Source organism: Heliconius melpomene, chromosome 2 (assembly GCF_056956725.1).
Source record: "Heliconius melpomene rosina isolate 202511_hmr_F chromosome 2, ASM5695672v1, whole genome shotgun sequence".
Lineage (NCBI taxonomy): Eukaryota > Metazoa > Arthropoda > Insecta > Lepidoptera > Nymphalidae > Heliconius > Heliconius melpomene.
This window is the reverse complement of record NC_140390.1, coordinates 6177065-6203036: the sequence shown is the minus strand read 5'-3', so window position 1 is coordinate 6203036 and position 25972 is coordinate 6177065. Positions and strand designations below refer to the sequence as shown.

Sequence of the window (25972 nt, the reverse complement as noted above, 5' to 3'; positions counted from 1 at the left end):
CGTGTTGAGGGGCGGAACTCAACGCCGTGCTTTTGCCTGGATACCAGAGCGAAGACATGAAATAAATTAAATTTCTCGAGTGGGGATCGAACCCACAACCAGTCGCGTTAACAGTTACACATTGTGACATTATTATCTTATTAATACAATAATACGATTGGGATGGTTGCATTTTAAAAATGGATATATTAAGTAAGTAATAGGTTCCCAGGTTCCCTCTACCTACAATGTTAAAAACTGGATAGAGAGTGAAACAATAAAAAAATATTTAGTTTTATACAGAAATATTTATTCATAGAAAGGAGGATTTAACATATCTCATATCAATAATACCTACAAACCAACCCCTAACCCCCAAAACCCCTAAATTAACTCCTTATGAATACATTCCAGATAACATAACGCTCTATTGAGCACTGAGCTACAATAGCTTCGGGCATACATATCATTAAATAGCTTTGTTCATAAATACATACATACACATATCTGGGAAAGAAAGTTCGATACACCAATTCGAAGTTGGATATGAATAACGTTTATCAACGAGTTATTAGAGTATTTAAACTGAATTTAAGGAAGCCATGACCCAGGGGTGTTAAGTGTAAGTGGAAACGACAATTCGTGAGTTCGATTCCCATTTAAGGGAATTAAATATTTTCATTTTTTCCCTCTGGTGTCTAGGCAAATAGCGGCGTTAAGTTCCGCCACTCAACGCTCAATGCATTTAGAATTTAGAAGAGTGAATGAAGTGTTTTAAGACTAGGTTCCTTGTAGATACTGTTCTGTGTGCAGAATACAGTGTGATATTAAGAAAAAAATTGAAAATAATAATATTATCTAAAAAATCGTTTAAATTAGTTATTTGTGTATAGAAATCTTTTGACATCTCATGTCCTATTTCTGTCATTTTATATATACGAAGCATCTTAAATAGTTTATGTTTATGAATTAAGTCGTCAAAACAACAAGGCTGCCTAATTACCCAGCATCTGGAGTGTGGAACTCTTAGGAAATGACAAATTAAGCATTTCTACGTACGTTCTAAGCAACAATTCTGGAGACATCTTCAAGACATGTTTATAGCTTTTAAAATTAACCTGAAATGTATGAAATATAAATAGGAATTAGTTACTTGGTGCTTCGTTAAGGGTACTTTGAAATTTTGAGTGTAAAATAGATCAGCTTCACGCTGTATCCCGCACACAGCAGGGTAAGCAGAGGGAACCCAGTGTTAGCACTCCGTTCCCCACTTTCTGTCGAATTCTGGATGCGTGTTGAATAGCAGAACCCAACGCCGCACTTTGCCTCAACACCAGAGCGAAGAAATGGAAATATAAACGTAAATAAATATTTCACTTCCTCGAGTGGGGATCGATCCCACAACCGTCGCGTTACAGTCACACCCTTGTGCCGCTGCACCACGACCACCTACCTCTTGGCGTTCCTAAAATAGATCTTGGAATTATTTACTATTAAATCTCATTTCTATCTCAGATAGTCCAAAATAAAAATCGAACCCAAACCCACCTTCCGAAGAGCTAATGCGACAAACGGATGTACCAGCAGTATTAATTTAATCTGGCCAGTAGAAATGTCTGTTAATTATTTGATTTCATTGAATGTAGGATATTTTATGCATGATGTAAAAACATGAATTACGAATTCTACGCGTGCGTGTAATTTAATTATCCATACAACACGTTTTGTTGGACGCCATGGCTTAAACATTGTTTACCTTTTTAGGCAAATTCCAAAAAAAAATATCCTGTTAATTTCATTTTGCAGGTAGAGTGGAGAGTAGAAACCCTGGCAATAAAAGCAGGGACTAATGTAGAAGAGAGATCAGGCACCATAGTGGTGGAGTTGGTAAATGGTTCATTTCATAGGTGGTAGTTAGGAGTTTGTTTCAGAAACTTGGAAGTATATTTAAAAGTAGAGAAAAGAGTGACTCTATACGTCTTGACTTGACTTGCCACCAAATTTGAGACATTTCTTACTAGAGCGAGGAAAATGAAAATATTAAGTATTTCAGTCCCTCAAACGGGAATCGAACCCACAACCGTCACGATTAGTGAAATTTTAAAAGGATTTTAGCGAAAATAATTTAAAATAATCTTTACAGGCAATAAACGAGCATTCTGAATACAAAAGGCATATTAATTTTCAAACTGAAGTTTCGACGAGAAATTCCAAATAAAACGTTTTATTCGTATCCGTTCAGTAGGTACAGGGTTTACATAAAAGGCGAGGCAACTTTTCGCATAATTTTATTTTTCAAGTTTTCGAGCTTCGGAACTTCTAGCTGATTTCTCCTTTGGCTATTTCATTTACTATTTTCAACCAACTTTTGTGGGTTGGACACAATAAACAAACTTCTGTCGAGCGCCGCTTAAAGTCAGTTGTTGATATTAATTTTATTTTAGATTTTATTGAAAATTTGAATTGCATAGAAACTTATTTATATTATTTAATATTTTGTTATAATTATACGCCATACAAACTAAATTTGATTGGTTTTATATATAAAAAAACAACCATAGGTAAGATTCTTTTCAGTTTCACGCTGAGGAAGTCTCTTGTGAAACCCACTTTCCGCAGAATTCTGCTGGCATTGGTGGAAATCAACGCCACGCTTTTCCTCAACACCAGAGCGAAAAAATGAAAATCTTATATAATTAATTTCTTCGAGTGGAAATCGAACCCACAAACTGTGTATTTACAGTCACATTGGTATAAAATCAATAAATCTATAAGTTATACAATGAACCTACATCACATAGATTTGAAACCTGGAGTTACAACCTACAGGTACACTTATCCTGCATAAAGCCAAGGAAGCATAAAGAATGTAGTGATATAACTCTCTGTCCTCTATTTTCTAACATGCATAATATGTGTGAAATTAATGTGAAAATGTTAGAACCCACAAAAAAAAAAGATTCGATTAAGAAACCTTAAAGATTGATGCACTGAAGGAATCTATTACACAGAATGGGGATCTGTCGTAATTGATGGTTGGGTCTCCTTTGGACATCCACAATCCACGATCTAAAACGATAGTCCGTTGAGAATTACTCAGATAAGATATTTGTGACTGATGTAGTTAAGTAACTTTTAATTAAGATTAATTTTTACGTTGAAAAAGTTAAAATTATATAGAAATCTATGTGAAATTAAGTTTTTTGTCTAACACACTGGTTGCTTTGAAGAATTTTGAATAGAGAAGCACTTAGCCAGTAAGGCCATACATTAAGATACTTCTGTTCTCTACTTTCAGCTGAATTCTGGAGACATTTCATGTTGAGTGGCGTGGACCTCGACGTCCTGCTTTGCCTCATTACGAGAGCAAGGAAATAAAAATATTAATACTTTCAACGAGTGGGAATCGAACCCACAACTTGTGCCCATTCACCACGAATGGTGTCACACAGATGTACATACCATTTTCTACGTTACCGTATAAACTATACGAATATTTATTAAATATATTTATGAAATTATTTTCAGTTTTCAATAGAGAGAAGCGTTAAGCAAGCTCATTTTGGGTGACATTTTCTAACAACAAACAAATCGTTGCTTAGCAACGGTCGCTTAGCGACGGTTGGTATTAACATGGCGGCACAAATGGCATGTCAAATTAATAAATATTTTAATATATTGGTAATATTACAAATATAAGAAAAGAAAGTATCCTATGTTCATCCCGAGACCCTCAAGTATCTCTGTATGAGTATTTTATCACAATTGAATTAGCGGTTTGGCCCTGATTGCGTAAAAGACAAACAGACAGACAGACAGACAGAGTTACTTTCGAATTTATAATATAGGTATGGATATCTATAACACTTGTTTCACTTGTTAAAAATAAAGGAATGCCAAAACATCTACAAACCGTCTCGACTAGACCGCTATCCACATTTAATTTCATTTAAATGGCTCAAGCTTCAGGGTTATTTCAATATCACCGAAATTCAGTCTTTTAATCAGATTAGGATTTCAAATGATCTTTTTAACATTTGCAACGACGACAAAGACTGAATGGACGCTTTATAAAAGTATGAAAAGCGCCTTATATTTTGAATGTCCATAAAAGATTCCTCCTTAGGCTATTTTCAGAAAATATTTTGATTAAAGTATTATTGATGCTAAGAATATTTTTTTTATTATGACTTTTTTGGTAAAAAGAGTGAAATATTATCATCGTAAGTTGTCCATGTGTTGTCTTGTTGGTACAAATACTGCAATAGATTAGAAGGAATATTTATTAAATATATCCTGGTTTTTTTTAATCTAACAAGTTATCGACTGTCTGTTTATAAGGACATATCGACGGTAGCATTTTCCAAAGGGCTAGAACCTGGGAAGCTAGTATTAATATACTCCGTTCCCATTGATACACTTTCGTTCCTCAATTTTCGATAAATTCTGGTGGAATTGTTGTGTTAAGTGGCGGTACTTAACGCCACGCTTTGCTTCGTTGTCGACAAAATGTTGCTCTCGGACCATGACAACCTCAAAACTCTTTTTGGAATTAAAAATATCAAAACCAAAAAACGTGATTTGTACACAATCATTATATATGTAAAGATGAAAAGGTCCTATTTTGCCCAAATATTGTAGCTTCACGAAGTATTCCACGTATATCTGGGTAGGCAGAGGGAACCTAATCTTAAGAAATTCCTTTCCCCACTTCCCATGAAATTAAACTAAAACATTTCTTTACAATAAAAGAATAGACAAAGAATAGGTTGTCTCCGGTCTACTGCAATAACCAGTACTTTCATCTAGTAACTTACGATCGGAAGCGATAAAATTTACAATGTAACATATATAATATTATCTTTCAGACGATTTAACTCAAACCGTTTTGTAGTTTTGTTACATTTACTTCTTTTATTTATTGAAGGATTTCTTCATTTGGGGAATAGAATGTTTCAACACTAGGTTCCTTCTGCTTACGATCTCCTTTTATGTAAAATTACTATTTATAAACGTTATGTGCCTTAAAATCTACCGGATATCTTTTGAATAGAATTGTGATTTCATATTTCTTCTTATATGTATCACGCATGGAGCAGGGTAGACAGAGCCTAGTATTAAGAAATTCCGCCCATTTGCTGCCAAATTCTGGAAGCATTGTGTGTTGAGTGGTGGAATTCAACGCCGCACTTTTGTTTAGCTCCTACTGTTAAAACTCTACGTTCACCACTTTTTGCCTAATCTGGCTACACTGCGGAACATAACGCGACGTTTCGTCTTGATTGATTGGGAACAATTGTATTGCATTAAAAATATTTTATTATACGCTTTCTCCACAACAATACCGACATAGAAAAAAAAAACAATAAAAAACACAGACAGTTTAACATAAACTTTTACAAAAAACGAATTAATCAACTTAAAAAGTAACAACGTGAAAGTAAATGGCGAAGACTCTAAAACCAATTTGGAACTAGCTTTGAAGGTACATGGAATACTGGCTATTGTTGGAGAAGCAAAATTGAGCGTAAAATTTAAATCTGCCTCCACGAGTAGCTTGGCGAGGTAACTTGGTGAAATTTTCTAAGGCAACCTCGTTTGGTTATGCGAATTGGCATGTACTTTAAAGTGTCAGTAAAAGGTGGTATATATTTGTTAGTTGTATATAAAAAAAAGGATTTTATTGGTTTTATATTGTCATATATATATGTACAAAGCAGGGTTAGCAGAGGGGACCTGGGAACCTAGTTTTAAGATACTGTTCCCCATTATACGGCAAATTCTGGAGACATTTGAGTGTAGAGTGGCGGAACCCAACGCCTTTTTTTGCCTCGTTACCAAAGCGAGAAAATTAAGATATTAAATTATTAATCGAGCCTCGAGCGGGAATCTAACCCAAGACCTGCTGTTTTAACAGTCGCACGCCACGACTGGTCTGTAATCTGAATATTACGTTACCCAAGAGTGGGATTGAACCCACGACCATCACGTTTACCAGCCACTGTACCAAAATGCCCTAAAAAAAGAAATATATTAAATGAATTTATAAGAAAAGATAAAGTATCATATCAATTACAGCGTGATATAACATCTGTACGCTACAAGCCAATAAACTTTTCTCCATTAAATTCAATAATACAAAACAAGTAAGAAATAATAAATCTAACGCGAGAACAATGATTAATATCGTGGGGGCGAGGCTCTTATCGGGTGACGCAAACGGATAACAGAAGTACTATATGTAATTTACTATGTTCTTGGATGTTTAAGTACTGAAAATGATGTTTAGATATTATATATTACGTATATAATATACTAGCGGCCCGCCCGCGGCTTCGCCTGCGTGAACTACGTTATTATTAATTTCTGTCTCCATGAGTACCTACGTCCTATAAGTGACGACCATGCAAAATTTGAGACTCCTAGCATTTGTAGTAAGGAAGTTTCATACAAACTTTCAACCCCAAAAACAACCCCTTAGAAGTCGAATATTACAAATTCCCGTCGTAGCGAGCACCTACGTTCTATAAGTAACTCCTATGCAAAATTTGAGATTCCTAGCACTGAGTGACCTTTCGATTTTATATATATAGATGAATTTGTTGCTTCAATAAATGACTGATAGACAACGCACAGACGAAACTATTGGATTTAGAAATTTGGCATGTAGGTAGGTTAGGGAGTGTAGGGGAGCACTAAGGGTGGATTTTTCGAAATACCAAAAACTTTCCATTTTGCGCCTTAAAATCTATGTAAGCAAAGTCGCGGCGGTAATATGTCTTTTTCAATATATCGAATTGATATTAAAAATATAGTTTTATTAGTCTGTAGAAATTAAAATAAGCAAAAATATATTTTAATCAATGTACCTACATATGTAAATTACTTATATTACTATTTTAACGTCGTCCTAGCGCAGAGGAACAAACGTGTGACGCGACAGGTTGTTGGTTCGATTCTAACGAGAAAGTGAAATATTTAATATTTTCATTTCTTCCCGGCGTTAAGTTCCGCCATTCAACACCCACTGCCTCCAGAATTCGGTGGAAAACGAGGTACGGGAACGGAAAAATGCAATAAAAAACTGTCGAAACAACAAAAACTCGTCTTAATTGTACGTATACGGGCTGAACATCAATGGTTCGACAATTTTACTTATAATGTAAAAAAAAAGGGGCTCACGCACGATTTATTCAGCTAACTGGAGGAAAATAAAGAATTTTCGTCGTCGTCGAAAACAAGAAAGTGGAACCATTTTTTATCGGCTTATTTGTGCTGAGCGCGTTACAGCGTGAAAATAATGCCTTATGTAGGTATTGGAGTCACTGTGCTCGAGCTAAGTGTGCTTCTATATATAGGGGAATTGTTATTAAAGGTGTATTTAAAATTTGGAGAATTTGGAGTAGTAACATATAAAATAAATCAGCTTCACGCTGTATCCCGCACATAGCAGTGTAGGCAGAGGGAATCTAGTGTTAAGACATTCCGTTCTTCACTTTTCACCTAATTCTGGAGGCATTGCTTGTTCAGTGGCAGAACTCAACGCTTCGCTTTGCCAGCGAACACCAGAGACCAGAGCGAAGAAATGAAAATATAAGCGTAAATAAATATTTCACTTCCTCGAGTGGGGATCGAACCCACAACCGTCGCGTTACAGTCACACCCTTGTGTCTACGTTACGATAGCGTTAAATGTCTTATAGTTAACATAAAAAAAATAAAAAAAAAATATATGTGAAGTGATGCCACATATATAGGTAAAGTGGCTGGCAAGCTTATAGTGACGTGCCATTGAAGATATTTATGACTAGCAGTAGACGGGGACTGGCAGATGATGATGATGATGATAATGATGACAATGATGATGATGATAATGATGATGATAAAGATTCCTTCCATTGTACTAACAGTACGAGTCTATCATATATTAATTAAACTATTCCAACTGTTACCGAACGCTCTACAGAATTACCTTACATTTCCTTTAAAATATAATAAGACTAGCGACCCTCTTGCGGCTTCGCCCGCTTTAACTACTGGATTATTCATGTAATGTATGTTTGCAAAGCACTTAAGATAATGTGAAAATTAATTAAACCCTAATGCAACCCGCATTTTTGTAGTTTCAATAAGGATTTTCCAATTGTTTTACACAGCAAGGATTTTTTAGTAGGTACCGTAATTTTAAATCTGTGCTACTAATCTTTTCAAGTACTTATTAAAATATATTTAAATGGCTATTTTTAGATAGTTAAATGACTATTTTTAAACGGAAGAAATTATAAACAAAACCTACCTACTACTAACTACTACAAAAAATGTGAAACCAAATATATCACGCTTAAATAATACATTCAACTCCAATTATCCAATACGTGCAAACGCATCTAACTAAATCTTCGTTGCTATAGAGGCAGCCGGGTTTTTTTTTTCGAGCTTGTGGTTAATGCTGAAGGGGGTATTCTGTCCCTGATGAAAAGCAAGCACGACGTGGCTGCCTGTGAGGAAAATTAAATAGAATGCATGGGCCGGGAATCGAACCCGGGCCGTCCGCGTGGCAGGCGAGCATTCTACCACTGAACCACCGATGCGTGTAAGGCAAGCGGGCACGGCGGACGCATGGCGAGTGGCGAGCCGTTTCGCAGCAAGGATTGTTTTTGATATTGTAACAACTTCTAAAGTACTTATTAAAATGAAAAACAGTAAAAGACAGTTTTGGTCTACATTAAATGGCCAACGTAACTAATGTACTTATTTATATACTGAGAGTAAGGGATAAGTGAAACTTGAGTAACATACAGCTGATGTGTCAACGGCGGGATGTGTCAACAATTAAATGCGTTTTTCTGTAAAACTATTCGCAATTTCGAAATATTATAAAAATCAAATTTTATCTTCGTTTAACGTAGAAAATTAATAAAATATTTTAAAGGATAAGGATTAATACCATTATGGAAAAATATCCCTCACAATAAAAAATGTATTGAAATTATTATTTTTAGACAGAAAAATGATCACTACACGTTATTCTTAAAAGATATGATATGGAATATGCTCACGCGGACTTTTTTGTAGATCTTATTAAGAGGAACAATACTCCAGTACATTATTTTCATGTAGTACTTACCATTAGAGCAGCGCATGCGCGAAAGTATCTCAACGGGTAGGACTTTATACACATTTATCGTATTTATGTTAATTTACATAAGAATGTACAAATAATAAACTATATATAAACCTTCTACGAAAAACACTCGACTTAATGGTGAAGACCGCATCAAAATCCGTTGGGTGGTTTAGAAGAAGAAGAGTTAGAAACAACAGACAGACACGAAAAGCGACTTTGTTTTATAAGATATATATATATATATATATATATATATAGGATACGTTCATGATTCGTCTAATTATACTCATGTTGATTGGACACATTTTGATTGGAACAATCTAAAATAATTGATAATTAGAAAGGGAAATTGCGTTTATCGCCACAGGGAAATGTTATATAACCAAAATTTGCATGAAAATATATTTATTCAGAAATTTCTGGCAACAATTCGATCTGGCGACACAAATTATGATAATTAACAATTTGCAAACAAACTTCGGGGACAATCCATCAGTTCGGGGGAAATTCTAAAGGCAATTGTGGGGACAAAGAATAGAGCACTTCTGTAACTGTTCGAGTAATGGACCAAAAGTGTTGAACGAAATGAATGTTTTTTTGAGGTTTTTATTTTTATTTTTTCCTGTTGGCTATGGAGTTTTAGGTGGTGTGAAACGAAAATTGGAGATATATACGTTTATTTATGAAGCCACGTTTCAAAATTAAAAGCTTGAAATTTGTAAGTTTTTGTTTTGCCTTGCATCTCGTATATAGGGGGGTAGACACAGGAAACCAAGTGTTTATAAACTCCATTCCGCCTTATTCTCGAGACATGATGTTTGTCTTGTTACCAGAATGAAAATGAAAATAGCTAATTTCAAAAGAGTTGGTCATTAATACATTTTGTTCTACAGCCATCGAAAAATGATTAAAACTATAATAACAATCTCATAATGGAGATCTAATAAAACAATTACTAATGATAGAATTAAAGATTAAATTATCTTCCTTTTATTTTAACCAACTTCAAATTAACTATCTCACACGAGGACATCATGGTCCTGCAGAACAGCATCTGTCTATCACCATGAATTCAATTCCCAATTGAGGGAATTCTCAAATAAACTTATTAAAAGACAAAGCGCTATAAGCACATAAATTGGGCGAAAAGTGTGAAAAGAGACTAATTTCTTAGAAAATTAAAAAAATATGATTAAATACAAAATAAAAGATATTTGTCTAAATAATCTTTGTTAGAATATCAATCTTTTATCTAATAGTAGAGGAGGAAAAGATAAAATGAATACGACAGTCAGTCAGGACATCGTAGACTATGCTGAAATGTCTTCAGTCTTGTAAGCTTCATTTCCTCTGGCGCTGTCGAGCTGACGCGTGCTACAATACTGTATTGTCACCTTATAGTGCAAGCGATAGATGATAAAATGATTGTATAGGTTTGGATAGAGAAATTGCGATGATATTTCCCAAAAGCAGAGAAGAAAGCCATGAAATAAATATACATTTTTTTAAATATATTCTGCTTCACTCTGTATCCCGCATATAGCAAGAGCAAAGGGAGCCTTAGTGCCACAACACTTTGTTCTCCATTTTTATAAATTCTAGAAGGATTGTGTTTCTCCGAGTGGAGATCGAACCTACAATCGGTCGAGTTTACAGCCACACACTAGTCCCGCTGGACTACGAGTGGCCTATTTCATATGAAAACTTTAATATTTATTATAATACTAACGTTAAAATAAAACGTTATAACACATTTGATACCCTTCAAAGGCAATCACTCACCCTGTATCTTCCAACCTATTTCTCTTCCGAAACTCAGTAACGATGTTCAAAAGAATAATGGCGTTGGAAATTGAGTAAAACTAGATATAGATGCTTTTTAACCCTTTCCCTGCGTGTTAAAGTTTAAAGTAGCGTGAACGGCTACAATATACGGACTTTCAAAGGTCAGTGCAAAAGTGGTCTAACCATTAGATTGTTGTTTTAGGAAAAATATAGTTAAAAGAATTTATGTAGTTGTTAATATTTATTTTTCTGTGGGAAAGTGGCAATTCTTAGTTACTTTTTATATCATAAAAATATTTGCTTTGTTGAGGCGCAGCGGCGCAAGGGTGTGACTGTAACGCGACGGTTGTGGGTTCCCTACTCGAGGAAGTTAAATATTAATTTACGTTTATATTTCCATTTCTTCGCTCTGGTGTCGAGGCAAACCGTGGAGTTGAGTTCTGCCACTCAATACGCAATGCCTCCAGAATTCGGCAGAAAGTGAGGAACGGAGTGTCTTAACACTAGGTTCCCTTTGCCTTCCCTGCTGTGTGCGGGATACACGTATAACAATATATACGTGCATTTTTAAAGTTATCAAAATGCTACAAAATTTATGAATGTGCTAAAATTTGTAGAGCACTTTCAGTACTAGTCTAGTTGAAATCATTCCTTATTTTATTTCGACACAAATCCTTTAAATTTAATATTTGACGCATAACTTAAAAAATATATTTTTAAAGTTTTTAAAGTATTGTTACACATACTCAGGAAAAAAAAATACTTCTTGTAGATAACGTATAAACATTTGAACGGAGCGGGATTTAAATACCCGCTTCTCTTGAAAAGCATCTAAGAGGTAAAGGAGAGTCAGTTTTCAAGAGATGGGAGTTCAAATCCAACTAGCTAGCTATCCATCCAGCTAGCTTAGTCTAGTTTCCTAAAAACCTTAGAAAATATAATATTGTAATTAGTATTTGAGGCCAGTCGTGGCGCAGAGGCACAAATGGCGGTTGTAAGCTGGACTAGTTATGGGTTCAATTCTCATTCGACGATATAAAATATGATCGGAAACTGGAAACCCTCTGCCTACTCTGCTTTTTTCGGAATACAGCATTTACGCTAATTTTACGCTATTTTTTTTTATCTAGATAAAAAATAATATCAACGCCCAAGTTTCCATAATATAATTTCACTTTAGTGCTTTCAAAAAAATATCCTAGCTTTCTCGTCCACTTACACTCAGCTAGTAAAATTGATACATACATCTATTTATACTCCTATAGCAAAATGAAGTCGTTCAATAATGAATGACCAACTACGGTTATAGAACCGTAACCTTACCGTAAAAGCTACCGTAAAATGAAAATATTACGGAGAATTTTCGTCGTTTAAACAGTTTATCTTCTATAAAAACCTCCCAATGTTATGACAATAATAAATTCGTTTTCTGTTCTTCCATTTTGTGTCGACACATAAAAATGTAATGCCTTGAATAATATCCATTTAGATTCAATGTTGTAAAAAGTATTTGCCTTGATGAAAACTTTGAGAGAATCAAGATTACAGCAAAGATATTAGAGTTCCGTATTTTCAAAATAAATATAATGTTAACAATGCATATAATTATATATATATATATATATATATGCCGGATGCCGTTGTGGCGCGGACACAAGCGTGTACTACAACGGTTGTGAGTTCGCATCCCATTTGGGGGAATTAATTATTATTTATTAATATGTTCATTTCTTCGCACTGGAGGAATAGAATGTCCTAACATTAGACTCCCTTTGCGTACCTTGATACTAGCGGTACAACTATTCGCAGGTGCACTACTAAACACTTGAAGAAATTGAATATTTAATATTTTCGTTTCCTCGAATGAGAATCGAACCCATAACGGAACGGAAGTGTCTTGATGGGAACGGAGTATCTTAACACTAAATTGGTATGTTTCCTCTGCCTTCCCTGCTATGAGATACAACGTAAATCTAAAAAAACTACTAACTTTAAGTTTAATAAACTAAGATAAGAGATTCTTGTTACAAAATATTGAACTTGAAGCCTTTTTAATTTTTTCATGTTATATTTTTGTCTAACAATAAACTATTTTTTTTTATTTCTTTAAAATTAAATTTATATTAAATTAGCTCATCCTATATCTTATAAAACAAAGTCGCTTTTCGTGTCTGTCTGAACTTTCTAACTCTTCTTCTTCTAAACCACCCAACGGATTTTTATGCGGTTTTCACCATTAGGTCGAGTATTTTTCAGGGAAGGTTTATATATAGTTTATTATTTGTACATTCTTATGTAAATTAACATAAATACGATAAATATGTCTAAAGTCCTACCCGTTGAGACACTTTCGCGCATGCGCTGCTTTAATGGTAAGTACTACATGAAAAAATGTACTGGAGTATTGTTCCTCATCCTTAATAAGATCTACAAAAAAGTCCGCGAGAGCATATTTTTATCTTTTAAGGATAACGTGTAGTGATCATATTTCTGTCTAAAAATAGTAATTTCAAGATATTTTTATTGTGAGGGATATTTTTCCATAATGGTATTAATCCTTATCCTTTAAAATACTTTATTAATTTTCTACGTTAAACGAAGATAAAATTTGCTTTTACACTATTTCGAAATTGCGAATAGTATTAGAGAAAAACGCATTTGCCGTTGACACATCAGCTGTGCCGACTCAAGTTTTACTTATCCCTTACTCTCAGCATATAAATAAGTATATTAGTTACGTTGGCCATTTAATGTAGATCAAAACTGTCTTTTACTGTTTTTTCATTTTAATAAGTACTTTAGAAGTTGTTACAATATCAAAAAATCATTGCTGCGAAACGCGCCCCGCGACGTTTTGCTTATACAAGCGCGTCATGAGCAGTCATCGGTGGTTCAGTGGTAGAATGCTCGCCTGCCACGCGGGCCCGGGTTCGATTCCCGGCCAATGCATTCTATTTAATTTTCCTCACAGGCAGCCACGTAGTGCTTGCTTTTCATCAGGGACAGAATACCCTCTTCAGCATTAACCACAAGCTCGAAAAAAAAACCCGCCTGCCCTTATAGCAACGAAGATTTAGATGCGTTTGCACGTATTGGATAATTGGAGTTGAATGTATTATTTCAGCGTGATATATTTGGTTTCATATTTTTTGTAGTAGTTGTTAGTAGGTAGGCTTTTGTTTATAATTTCTTCCGTTTAAAAATAGTCATTTAACTATCTAAAAATAGTCATTTAACTATCTAAAAATAGTCATTTAACTATCTAAAAATAGTCATTTAAAAATATTTTCATAAGTACTTGAAAAGATTAGTAGCACAGATTTAAAATTACGGTACCTACTAAAAAATCCTTGCTGTGTAAAGCAATTGGAAAATCCTTATTGTAACTACGAAAATGCGGGTTGCATGAGGGTTTAATTAATTTTCACATTATCTTAAGTGCTTTGCAAACATACATTATATGAATAATCCAGTAGTAAAAGCGGGCGAAGCCGCAAGGGGGTCGCTAGTTTATTATAAAATATGCTTATATTATATATCTATTTTAAATCAAAATGTATCTTGAAATTTTTCAAATATATTGTATGCTTAGGATCTTCAAATAAAACAAGTTCTTTGGAAAGTCAATACAAACATCAAAGTGCGACCCGAATTGACAGGAGTCACTAGGACTATTTAATCTATTTTGTATTTAGGTTTACGCCCATATACTTAAATAATTTGATAAAAATTATATAAAATAAGTGTTTCTAAGCTGTAAAACGTGTAAATTTCGTAAAATTCTCATAATAAATATCAATTTTTTTTTTCGAGTTAGGGGAACGAAGCCTCCTTTCGCTGTTTTCTATTCAAAATTACAGAAATTACAAACACAAATATCTATGAGACTTGAAAATATCTAAATATTTATATATCCCTATGGGAACTAATCCCTATCATCACTTACTATCAGGAAAACAATATAGAATGATAAATAATTTCTTACATTGTCTCTGCCAAACGTTTTCCTTAGAAAAAAAACAGCTCCCCATAGAATAAGGGGAAATAAAACAAGGAAATTCAGCTATATTTCAAAAGTTCATGGGCCACGCGAGAACACCTCATAAGTTTCGTCAAAGGTGGGATGTATAACGTTCGGAATTAGTAACTGTCTACAGGGGAGCTCGTTGTGTACCATTGTGTACATACAAAAGGGAATGTTCTAGAACTATAACGCGATTCCAACCATTACGTTCGCGACAACGGCATTTACTCATCTTTGTATTCTATTCATTGTAAGAAAATTCTTTTATAATATAATAGGTACTGTATATTTCAAAAGATTTACATTTTTAATGAAATAATATGGTATATGGTGTATATATTTTTGTTATATTTAATAAACTAGTCCTCGTGTGCACGTGTTTTTGTCAAAAATCCCGGCTTTTCCCGTTTCCGTAGGAATTATGAGAAATCTTCTTTTACTGCGCCAATTCTCATAGCCCAAGATCCCAGAGCCGCCAGACCTATGTCATTGTAGCAAAGCTGAAATTTTAAGGACTATTAGTCAATTATATTTTTAAGGCAGTATGCCTATTCAGTATTTCAATCTATTACACAATTATAATTATTATAATAAAAAATATTATAATATTCGACTTCTAAGGGGTTGTTTTTGGGGTTGAAAGTTTGTATGAAACTTCGTTACTACAAATGCTAGGAGTCTCAAATTTTGCATAGACGTCACTTATAGGACGTAGGTACTCATGGAGACAGAAATTAATAATAACGTAGTTCACGCAGGCGAAGCCGCGGGCGGGCCGCTAGTTATATATTCTCGATATAGACATTATTTATATATATTTACAAGACCAGCATTAGCATACCAGAATAAAATACAAGAAAATATGAAACATAAGTACAAAATTGATTCCTCAAACACCCGTAATATATCACTTTTCAAAGTTTCCTTTGAATAATATTTCACGCTCTTCAAAGTTTGCTTTGCTCACTTTGTACATCGACCCCAAAGTAAATATTATCAAATAATATTGAAAATATAATATTGAAACCATCGTAGCGCAGTCTTTGACTGTGGTCGTGGATTCCATTTCCACTCAGATGATTGATTATATCTTAAATATTTTTAGTTCTCTAGCGAAGACAAATGGCGGTGCTGAGTTCCGTTCCGTTAAGTCGGAAAGAGGAACGGAATTTCTCTTATGAAAATACACTCGCTTTGCGGGTTCTTAACTTCCAACCGTTTTTGAGAAATTTTGTGCAAGGAGGCCCAACACCTAGATTATTCGAATCATACCCTGAAATAAAAAAATATATATTTTTAAAATATTTAGATATTCATTTATTTAAGCTCTTTAAAGCTGCGCCAAAATATTAAAATATATATTTTTAATATATTCATAACTTGAATGTTTGCTCAAATATCGAGGTGTGAAAGCTCGTGAAAACTCGACTTTGCGCACTAAATGAAATATGTAATTTAAATATATTTTCGTATGTGAAAACTTTGGGAAACTGTATCTCTTTATTAGGTACACGCTAAGTACTTAGGTGGAATGAAACGTAGAAATTTTTATAAAAAATCGTTTTTTCGTATTTATTTTTGCTGTATTAGGTTTTCAGGTTCCTTCTGCCTACCCCGCCATATGCGGAATACAGGAAAAATATTTTACTTTTTTTTTACTTCTATTTAAGGCGTCTGAAAGAAGAAAAACATAGTTAGTAGCTAATATAGTTGTAAAGGAATAACTTATCACTACTTAGTGGCAGCATTTGTCTCTACTCTATTTTTAGCTTAACGCATATATCTTGCTTAAAGCAGGGTAAGAAGAGGGAACCTAGTGTTAAGACACTCTTCATTCCACATTTCGCCGAATTCTGGAGGCATTGCCTTTTAAGTAGCGTAAAATATTAAATATTTAATTTCCTCGAGTGGGAATCGAACTCACAACCTGTCCTATTTATAGTCACTAGTCCTTTGCGACGACTGACGTCAATATCATAATACAGTAGTTAATAATGTAGTTCTTTAATTAAAACAATGTTGAATTATAAATATTAATTGCTCATTTGATTAATAATTTTAATTATACCTCATTGTAGAGGTACGTGACGTAATGAACCGTTTAACGGATTCAATTTAGTTAAACAGAGCGTTAAGTATTATAATTTTATAAAATAACAACCACTCAATTATTTAATTAATACGACAAATAAATTAATATTTTTAATCTATATTTTTTTTTCAATATTTTTCTATTACTCGCTCTGGTAACAAGGCACGGCGTTAAGTTACGGCATTTAACACGCAGTCTCTGGAAACTAGAGTGGAATATAGGGTTGAAGATCTTAACTAAACACTAGGTTCCCACTGCCTCATGTGTTATAAGCGAGATACAACATGAACGTATATAAAACATTAACACGATTTTTTATTTATATAGCGGTTTAAAATAATAAGTTTTCTTTTAAAGATTTGTTTTTTCATAACAGCAAGTGCATTTAGCGGAGATTGACAAGCGAAGTGAATAGGGAGAGTGGGCTCCTAGTTTTCTTAGTATTTTGTTGGCCAACTTTGAATAGTGACACATTTCTGTGTTTTCGACAATAAAATAAAAATATTTTTTATATCAAAAGACTGTGTGTGACAGTATGATAGGCAGAGGAAACTTATGGTTAAGGCACTCCGACATCCACACTTTTCACCGAATTTTCGAGGCATAGCTTGTTGAGTAGCGCAACTCAACGCCGGGCTTTTTGCCTTGGTGCCAGAGCAAAGAAAAGAAAATATTAACAAATAATTATTCATTCCCTCCAGTGGGGATCGAACCCCTAACCGTAGCATTACAGTCACACGCTTGTGCCCTTTGACCACAACGGCCTGGAATTAAATTAAATTTATAGACTAAATATAGTTTTTGTTAGTATATAATTTTAGCGTAAATTTCAAGCTAATCCATCAAAAGATCATCTAAAATATTTTTAGTATAAACTTTACCATCATTTTTCAATGTCAGTTTAAGATAAATGACACGTACCTACCTATAGGTAAATTATTATCATTGTCTTTAAATTTTAGCTTCCCTTTTATTATTTTTATAACATTACTTTAATTATAATATTACATTAAAAGTCAAGTACCTACAGATTTTACAGATTTTTTTTATAATTTGCTTCACACTACATTTCGCAGAGCAGGGTAGGCAGAGGGAACCCGGGAACCTAATTTAAATCCACTTAGTTCCCATTAATTTAGTATTTTCAAACTCTGACGTTACAAGGTGTACCGTAATAACAATTAACAACAACATTAACAATTTATTCCGCCATGTTAATAGCAACCGTCGCTAAGCGACCGTTGCTAAGCAACGATTTGCAAAGTTTGTTGTTAGAAAACGTCACCCAAAATGAGCTTGCTTAACGCATCTCTCTATTGAAAACTGAAAATTATTTCATAAATACATTTAATAAATATTCGTATAGTTCAAGCGGGCGTAGCCGAGTTCTGGTCCATTAGTTGTTATATATTTCCTAAAATACCCTTCTATAACTAGTGTGCAATGATACTCTAAAAAATTTTAAAAGAGGTTTTATATCGAATGATGGCTGTGAATTGGACTTTAAAGTGGATACATATTTTATTTAACGTCTTTTTATTTTTTATTATTATGTAAATTCGTTAAAACCTGGAAATGCCAGGTAGATAAACAAAATGCCTTATTGGAACCCATTACTGTATACGCAATCGCTTTGAGAAGAGCAATGAGATATGTCAACGATATATTTAATATAAACGAAAGAAGAAATCAAACGTTAGAAAATACGAATAAATATATAAATATAAACATTATAGAAATATCACAGCAATTAAAAACAAACATACAAACTGTAAAACAGTCGAGCTGTGCTTTTATAAACTTATAGCAAATTCTATTGACGATTGATGCTCTTAAATAAATTGGAAAATTGTTTCTGTACGTCAACTGTGGAAGCGAATTGATACTAAGAACTGAGTAGAAAATTGAGGCAAAGCGAAAAGGTTTTAGTAAATAAAATAGTTTTATTTAATTTTATGAAAATATATTTTTTCGATATTATTTTATACTTTCCTGTAGTGGTAATTAGTGCCTTTCAAAGGGGTTAAACAAAATAAAAGTAATATTAGATAATCAATTAAAGTTTAGTTCAGTATATATTTTTAATTATATTGCTTTAATTTCTCGCCACCACACCCATAATTTATACAATTTTTTATTTAGTAGTTTAGTTCCTGCATACCTCTCTCGCCTCTTCCACTGTCATCAACCTCTTTATATGTTCTCCGAAGGATCTTCATGTTTTTACGTGTTCTTCCTCCAGTATTAACCATACTGTGTTTTCGAAACGCCACCGAGTCCAAAAAAATTTTTTCAAATATTTTAAGGAAGTCATTCTAGTCTTTTTTTTGATATATTATTACGCGTAGAATCTTTTCAGAGTAGATAGAGTTGACCGCCAACAGAACACTACTTTTTAATAAATTTAATCTATTATTTTTATCATTTAAATTGAATAAGCATTAAATTCACTTTAGAAAATCCATTTCCATCTTACAATTCTATCTTAACTTTTATCTTAAATTTGGTCTAGAGTAGCAAACAAAGTAAATCGATAGCATACTTTTCTCTGTAAAACTGGTCATAAACTTTGTTGAATTGCAAGTAGTAAAAGACTGTAATAAATAATTGTTACAGTTAGGTGTTATATGCAAATACATACTATATTTTTATCGTCACATATTTCTTATATTTTATGGCTTATGAAAAGAGATCTTTAGAGATATAATCTTATAAAGCTTTTCAGTTGCGCGATTGACTGAGAGATTACACAAGGGGAAAATAGAGGAGTGTAAGAGGAGTATTAAGAGAAGGTTTTACAAATTACCCATGGGAACCAAAAAAACGGGATAGCCATATTTACAGTTTTTTTGTAGGTTCATGGTGTATGCTGGATGTGGCAGTGTAGGGGGTATCTGGGATCCTAGTGCTAAAATACTTCCGTTCCTCACGTTCTGCCAAAATTTTGGAGGGCTTACGAGTTGATTGACAAACCTCGATGCCCCGATTTGCCTTGTTATGCTATTCTACCTATTCATTTACATATCCATATTTTTGAGGTTTCAGTCTACATATGGCAACCCGTGACGATTTTTCAAAAATGGACAAAAGGTTTTTTTTGTCCACGTAAAAAACGTATTTCAAGTCGTTCTATAATAACAAAATTATAACGATTTTTGTGTTTATTAGTATAATATAAATATATTATTTTTGATATAGAGAAATTGGTAATTGCATCCATATCACGTTCACTCGAGTACTCATTAACTAATACCTCACTTTAAAACAATATAACGAAGCTTACATAAAATAATCATTTTCATATGAAAATAGTTATTTTAGGTAAGCTTCGTTATATTTGAGACAGTGTTTGACTGCAAATACGATGGATGTGGGTTCGATTCTATTCTGCGGAATAAACGTTTTTTGTTATTTTCCTTTTGGCGCTGTGCTCCGTCAACATGCAATACCTACTAAACTAGAGGAAAACTTAGTATGACTACATTCAAAAAAAAATCCCAATCTAATAAAACTCCCGCTAACATAATAAGCTTAAAAATAAATAAAATAAAACAATATATATTCTACACGGATCGTTCCCAACAAATTCTATCTATAAAATTGCTTACACCTATTTTTATAAGTTTACAATGTAACATAGCAAATTCATTTTTCACGCCCGCGGTTATCGTAGACCAGTTTAGTGCCAATAAACCCCCCCATACATGCACCTAGGAGAGATTTATGGCTCAGATCGTTGTATGAGCCACCGATAAACCCCTACATATAGAAATAGTACAGTCACTTAAAGATAGTTGACCCAGTTGCACCTCGGTATGTATAGATTGTTACAATTTACATTGTGTTCGTTTAAGAATGTTATTCGTATATTTACTGATTGTGAAGGCAGTTGTGAGTTCGATTTCTAATTGCGGGAATGGATTCTATGACGTCTTTGCTCTGATATGACAAACGCCACTCAACACACAATAGGATATGTTGCTGACAAAAAATACATACATACGTATTTGAGGTTTATATTTGAAGCGTGACGATCGTAGGTTCGTTTCCTCCTTGGGGGATTGAATCGAAAAATTTTATTTTTTCGTTCTGATAACAATTTGAAATGCGGCGTTGGGTTCCGCCGCTCACGCAATCCCTCAAGAATTGCTTAAGAAACGGAAGTGTGTAGTGCCTTAGCACTAGTTAAAAAAAAACGTATTTTGTGCAGTTTACCTAACTAAACAATAAAAACCTCTATATTATAATAACAAACATAATTCAAAGTGAGATTTGAAGCCATAACTATCTATGGCATTCGAAAAAATAAGCAACATCTATACCATAGCGAGACGACGTTATCAATTATCTTAATCCTGATAACAAAAACGTCGGCCACAGGAGAGTATTTTGACGTCACTACGTATTATCTTCGATTGTAGAAAATGCAGTTATTGTAGATGAAGTGGAAAAAGTAAAAAGTACCGAGGTGGTGTAGGTTTGATTTCATGTTATTTCCCACCACGCTTCTTTTGATGCAATACGTTTAGTTCAGGCTGGAATTGAATAAAAGGATCTATATATTATTATAGTAGAATACCTAAAGGAATAAGCATGAAGCTAAAAAATAAGGCCAGTAGATAGGTTATGGGTTCAATCCTTACTCGTAGAAAAGGAAATATTTAATATTTTCATTTCTTCGCTCTGGTGTCGAGGTAAAGCGCGGTTTTTAGTTCCGCAACTAAACACTAAATCCCTCCGGAATTCGTCAGAAAGATGTTATATAAACAGAGTGTCTTAACACTAGATTTTCAAGATCCCTCTGCTATATGCGGGATAAAACTAAATTCGAAATTCTTATACGTAAATTAGTTCCAAAAAGTATTTTTTTAAATGTAGAATAAAATTTTAAAAATAATAGAAAGTAAAAGAAATCATTCCTTTATGTGGGTATCGAACTCTTAACCAATCGCGTTTACTGTCGACAGCGCCAACGGCTTCAAGCAGTAATATATACATAAGTTTAATATAATAAAAATAAATGTTAATATAATTTTTATTTTTGTTTCAGATTACTCGATAATGTCGAAAGTTAACACGCCTGTCTTAATTACGGTAAGTTAAATGTAATTATACTTATAATTTGCCCTTCATTGTTTCATCAGTTTCATAATGAATTCATTTTAAAATCACATGTAGATTTTTAATATACTCGTGTTTTATTTAATTACTTTATAAATGGTGAAAACTGTTCATTTCAGTAGGATATAAAATGTTTTTGTCCAATTGGAACTAAAATATTTAACGAACGGCCTTTAAATTTAGGGAAATTAACTATTTAAAATAATTATTCAATATTATTTTTTTTAAATTAATTAATTCTTTTACTAATGAATATTTTTTAATAAACTCTGATACACAAGATACAATAATTTCAATTTAATTTTAAATTATTTTATTTTCATATTTTATTTTTCAATACTATTTCATTATAAGTAATTATATAATATTATTTAAAAAAAAAATGACGCCTTCGTTCCTCACTTTCTGCCCAATTCAATCCAAACGAAGCGAAAATATAAAAATATAAATTTCAATAAATATTTAATTTCCTCGAGTGATTATTTCATTTCCTCGAACCCACAACCAGCCCCGTTCACAGTGACACTTCATGCCCCAGTGCCACGACTAGCCCCAGTTGTCTAATAACCACATAAGCCGCATATTAGTGACATAATACAGTGGATTAAACAGGCTTATCTGGAACTAAAACTATTGTAATTACACTAATCAAGTCTGTTCATCAAAAGTACTGTACGCAGAAAAATATATATTAAATTAAATCAGCTTCACGCTGTATCCCGCACACAGCAGGGTAGGCAGAGGGAACCTATTGTTAAGACACTCCATTCCCCACTTTCTGAAAATGGAAATATAAACGTAAATAAATATTTCACTTCCTCGAGTGGAAATCGAACTCATAACCGTCGCGTTACAGTCACACCCTTGTGCCGCTATATGTACTATATAGTCAATTTATATAGAAACACGATCCAGTAATTTAAATATATCTAAAAAGCTGTATTATATATGAAAAGACATGATTTTTAATGGAATATATATTTTAAATTTATTTTGTTGACCGTACACAGCTGACATCCGGGAACAAACAATACACTGTTAATTAGCGGTCGAAATCACAACAAGTGGGAAACGAATTAAAGTATTTATTTTGTTATTTTAAAACGTGATATAAGGTTTTTTTAGTGATATTATACACATTTATAGAGAAAAAACAATGAAAAATTATTTGTATGGGACTTTTAAATGTTCAAAATTTTGTAGTGAGTGACTGAGAAATTTATGTTAAAACCATTATTAATCAACTTTTAATTTTTTTGGTGACGCTTCGCTCACACTATATCCTGCACACAGCGGGTAGGCAGAGGGAACCTAGTGTTAAGACGTGCGTGTTAAGTGGCAGAACTAAACGCCATACTTTTCCTCGACACCAGCGAAGAAATGGAAATATATAACATAAATAAGTAAAATCAGTCATTTATTTTAAAATGATATCTTTAAGAATTAAAACATGAGGCCAGTCGAACCGCATTGGCACAATTGTCCTACTGTCCGTAACAGGTTATGGGTTCGATCCCCATTCAAGTAAACGAAATATTTATTTAAATTTATATTTTCATATCTTCCCTATGGTGTCGTACAAATTAGGGCGTTGAGTTTCGCCACTTAACACATAAAGAATTCGATTGGCGTCAAATACCTATTTAAATTGCAATTTTTCACTTTCGATAGTTTACCTAGGGACAGTCGATTTATTATATATATACATTTTATTCGTATACTAAATTTAATATAAGCATCAAATATAAGGCTCTTTATACGAAACGAGAATTTGAATATTTAAGTTCTTACAATAACTTACGTTAGCGTTACAGAATTAATTTTCGCTTAAATCTTTAATGGGATCGACAGTGTTATCTTTCTTTTTAATACCATTTAAGCCTAACCTTTTTTTTTTAAAAGAGAATATTATTAAGAAAATTACAAGATATTAATAATATAATGTAATTACATTTTTGGTCGAACCTTAGTTCTCGCAGGAATAATCTAAATATTTTAATTTAATATATCAAATAGCCCTTATAAACACGATGGTGTATGTTCCTCGGGAGAAGTCATTATTACTATCTCCCCGTTTAGACAAGACAGACTGCGGCGTTGAGTTCCTCCGCTTAATAAACCATTTCTCTAATTCGGAATTCGAACGAAATGAAAATAACAAAGTATCTGAGAGAATGCCCGGCGTTTAGTTTCGCTACTCAACACGCAATGCCTCCAGAATTCGGCAGAAAATCCTCTGCCTATCCTGCTGCGTGCGGGATACAGCGTGAAGCTAATTTCTTTTTTTATTATTTTAATGCAAATTTTGTCGTTTAATATTTTAACGTTACTATCTTTTCTTTGAACCGTACATAATAAAGTAATTTCAATCTTTTCTATTATCTGTGACAAGCTGTACTGCGAAAAAGCGTTGATATTTCATTTCAGATTATGTTCTTTTCAATGTCGATGTTTTTGAAGAGGGTCATCCTTTAGGTGCTTATGTCCTGGAAAGTGAGTGGACAAGTTAATAAACTGATAGTGTATAACAATTTTATATATGAACTAGTGGACCCGAACGCGGCTACGCCCGCTTGAACTATACGAATATTTATTAAATATATTTATGAAATTATTTTCAGTTTTCAATAGAGAGATGCGTTAAGCAAGATAATTTTGGGTGATGTTTTCTAACAACAAACTTTGCAAATCGTTGCTTAGCAAAGGTCGCATAGCGACGGTTGTTATTAACATGGCAGAATAAATTGCATGTCAAATTAATAAGTATTTTAATATATTGGTATATATCGAAAATATTACAAATATGAGAAAAAAAAGTATCCTATATACATCTCGAGACCCTCAAATATCTCTCTATGAGTATTTTGCCTCAATTAAATTAGTGGTTTGGCCCGGATTGCGTCTAAGAGTCAGAGACAGACAGAGTTACGAGTACTTTCGAATTTATAATATAGGTATGTATACAAATTATAAAAGTAATATGTTCAAATATCTCCTTTAAAATAAAATGGAAAGATTTTACGAGAAAAATTTCGTCCCTAAATATATTTTTTAGCTTAACCTTTAAGTATGGACGTCGGGTCTGACAGACCCATCTAGGTCTACGAATTCTACAAATCGGTCACTTCTCGGTGACCTCCGCCACTGAGTCGCTCAGTACCTTTCGTATTAATGACAAAATGAGTGTAGATAGCAGTGGTTGTGTCTCTGGGTTCAAAACACGTGAGTATTTAACTTTCTAAACGGGGCCTGGGTCTGTCAGACCCGACGTCCATGTTTTCCATACATGAATGATTTCAAAACACCATATATTTTTATAATATTACAAAATATACTTTAATATTTAAATTATATTATTTGTATTCAAATGTTTTTATTGTTATATATCATGTATTATTTTGCATTGTTTGTTATATATTTTAAGAATATAAATATTATTTACCTAAAAAAGATTCAATTTTTTTTGTTTTTATGATAAAATGGAAAAAAACGATCGACCAAGCACGTCAGGGACAAAAATATCGTTACTTTATAATCAACATCAAACAAAAGAATTGGACGACGACATTTTATAAAGAAAATAGCACTTTATCAAATAAAAAGACGCGTTTCGTATACTAAACTACTCTAAGAATTGAGAAAGACTTTGCCTCGCGTTTCGCGATCTGATCTATCATTTATTGAACATAAAGCTAAAAAAATTGTTTTGGGTTCTTGAAAAACATGTACACTTTGCCCCCAAAAGATATATAGAAAGACAACACATACTTATGTTGACTGCAATCGTCCTGTTTGCCTACAATGTTGAAAGCCATTGTGTATCGATGTTCAATAATACCTTATCT

At 33.2% G+C, this 25972-nt stretch overlaps 1 protein-coding gene across 4 annotated transcripts in view; it reads left to right on the top strand.

Moving 5' to 3' along the window:
* The window catches only part of LOC146540602 (potassium channel subfamily K member 2-like), a 271497-nt gene that overhangs the window by 241394 nt on the left and 4131 nt on the right, over nt 1-25972 (top strand). For all 4 annotated transcript variants that reach the window (XM_085199407.1, XM_085199398.1, XM_085199387.1 and 1 more), the window contains one exon: nt 22057-22100. The gene's annotated coding sequence lies outside the window, so the exon portion shown is untranslated. The remainder of the gene's footprint in view (nt 1-22056; nt 22101-25972) is intronic.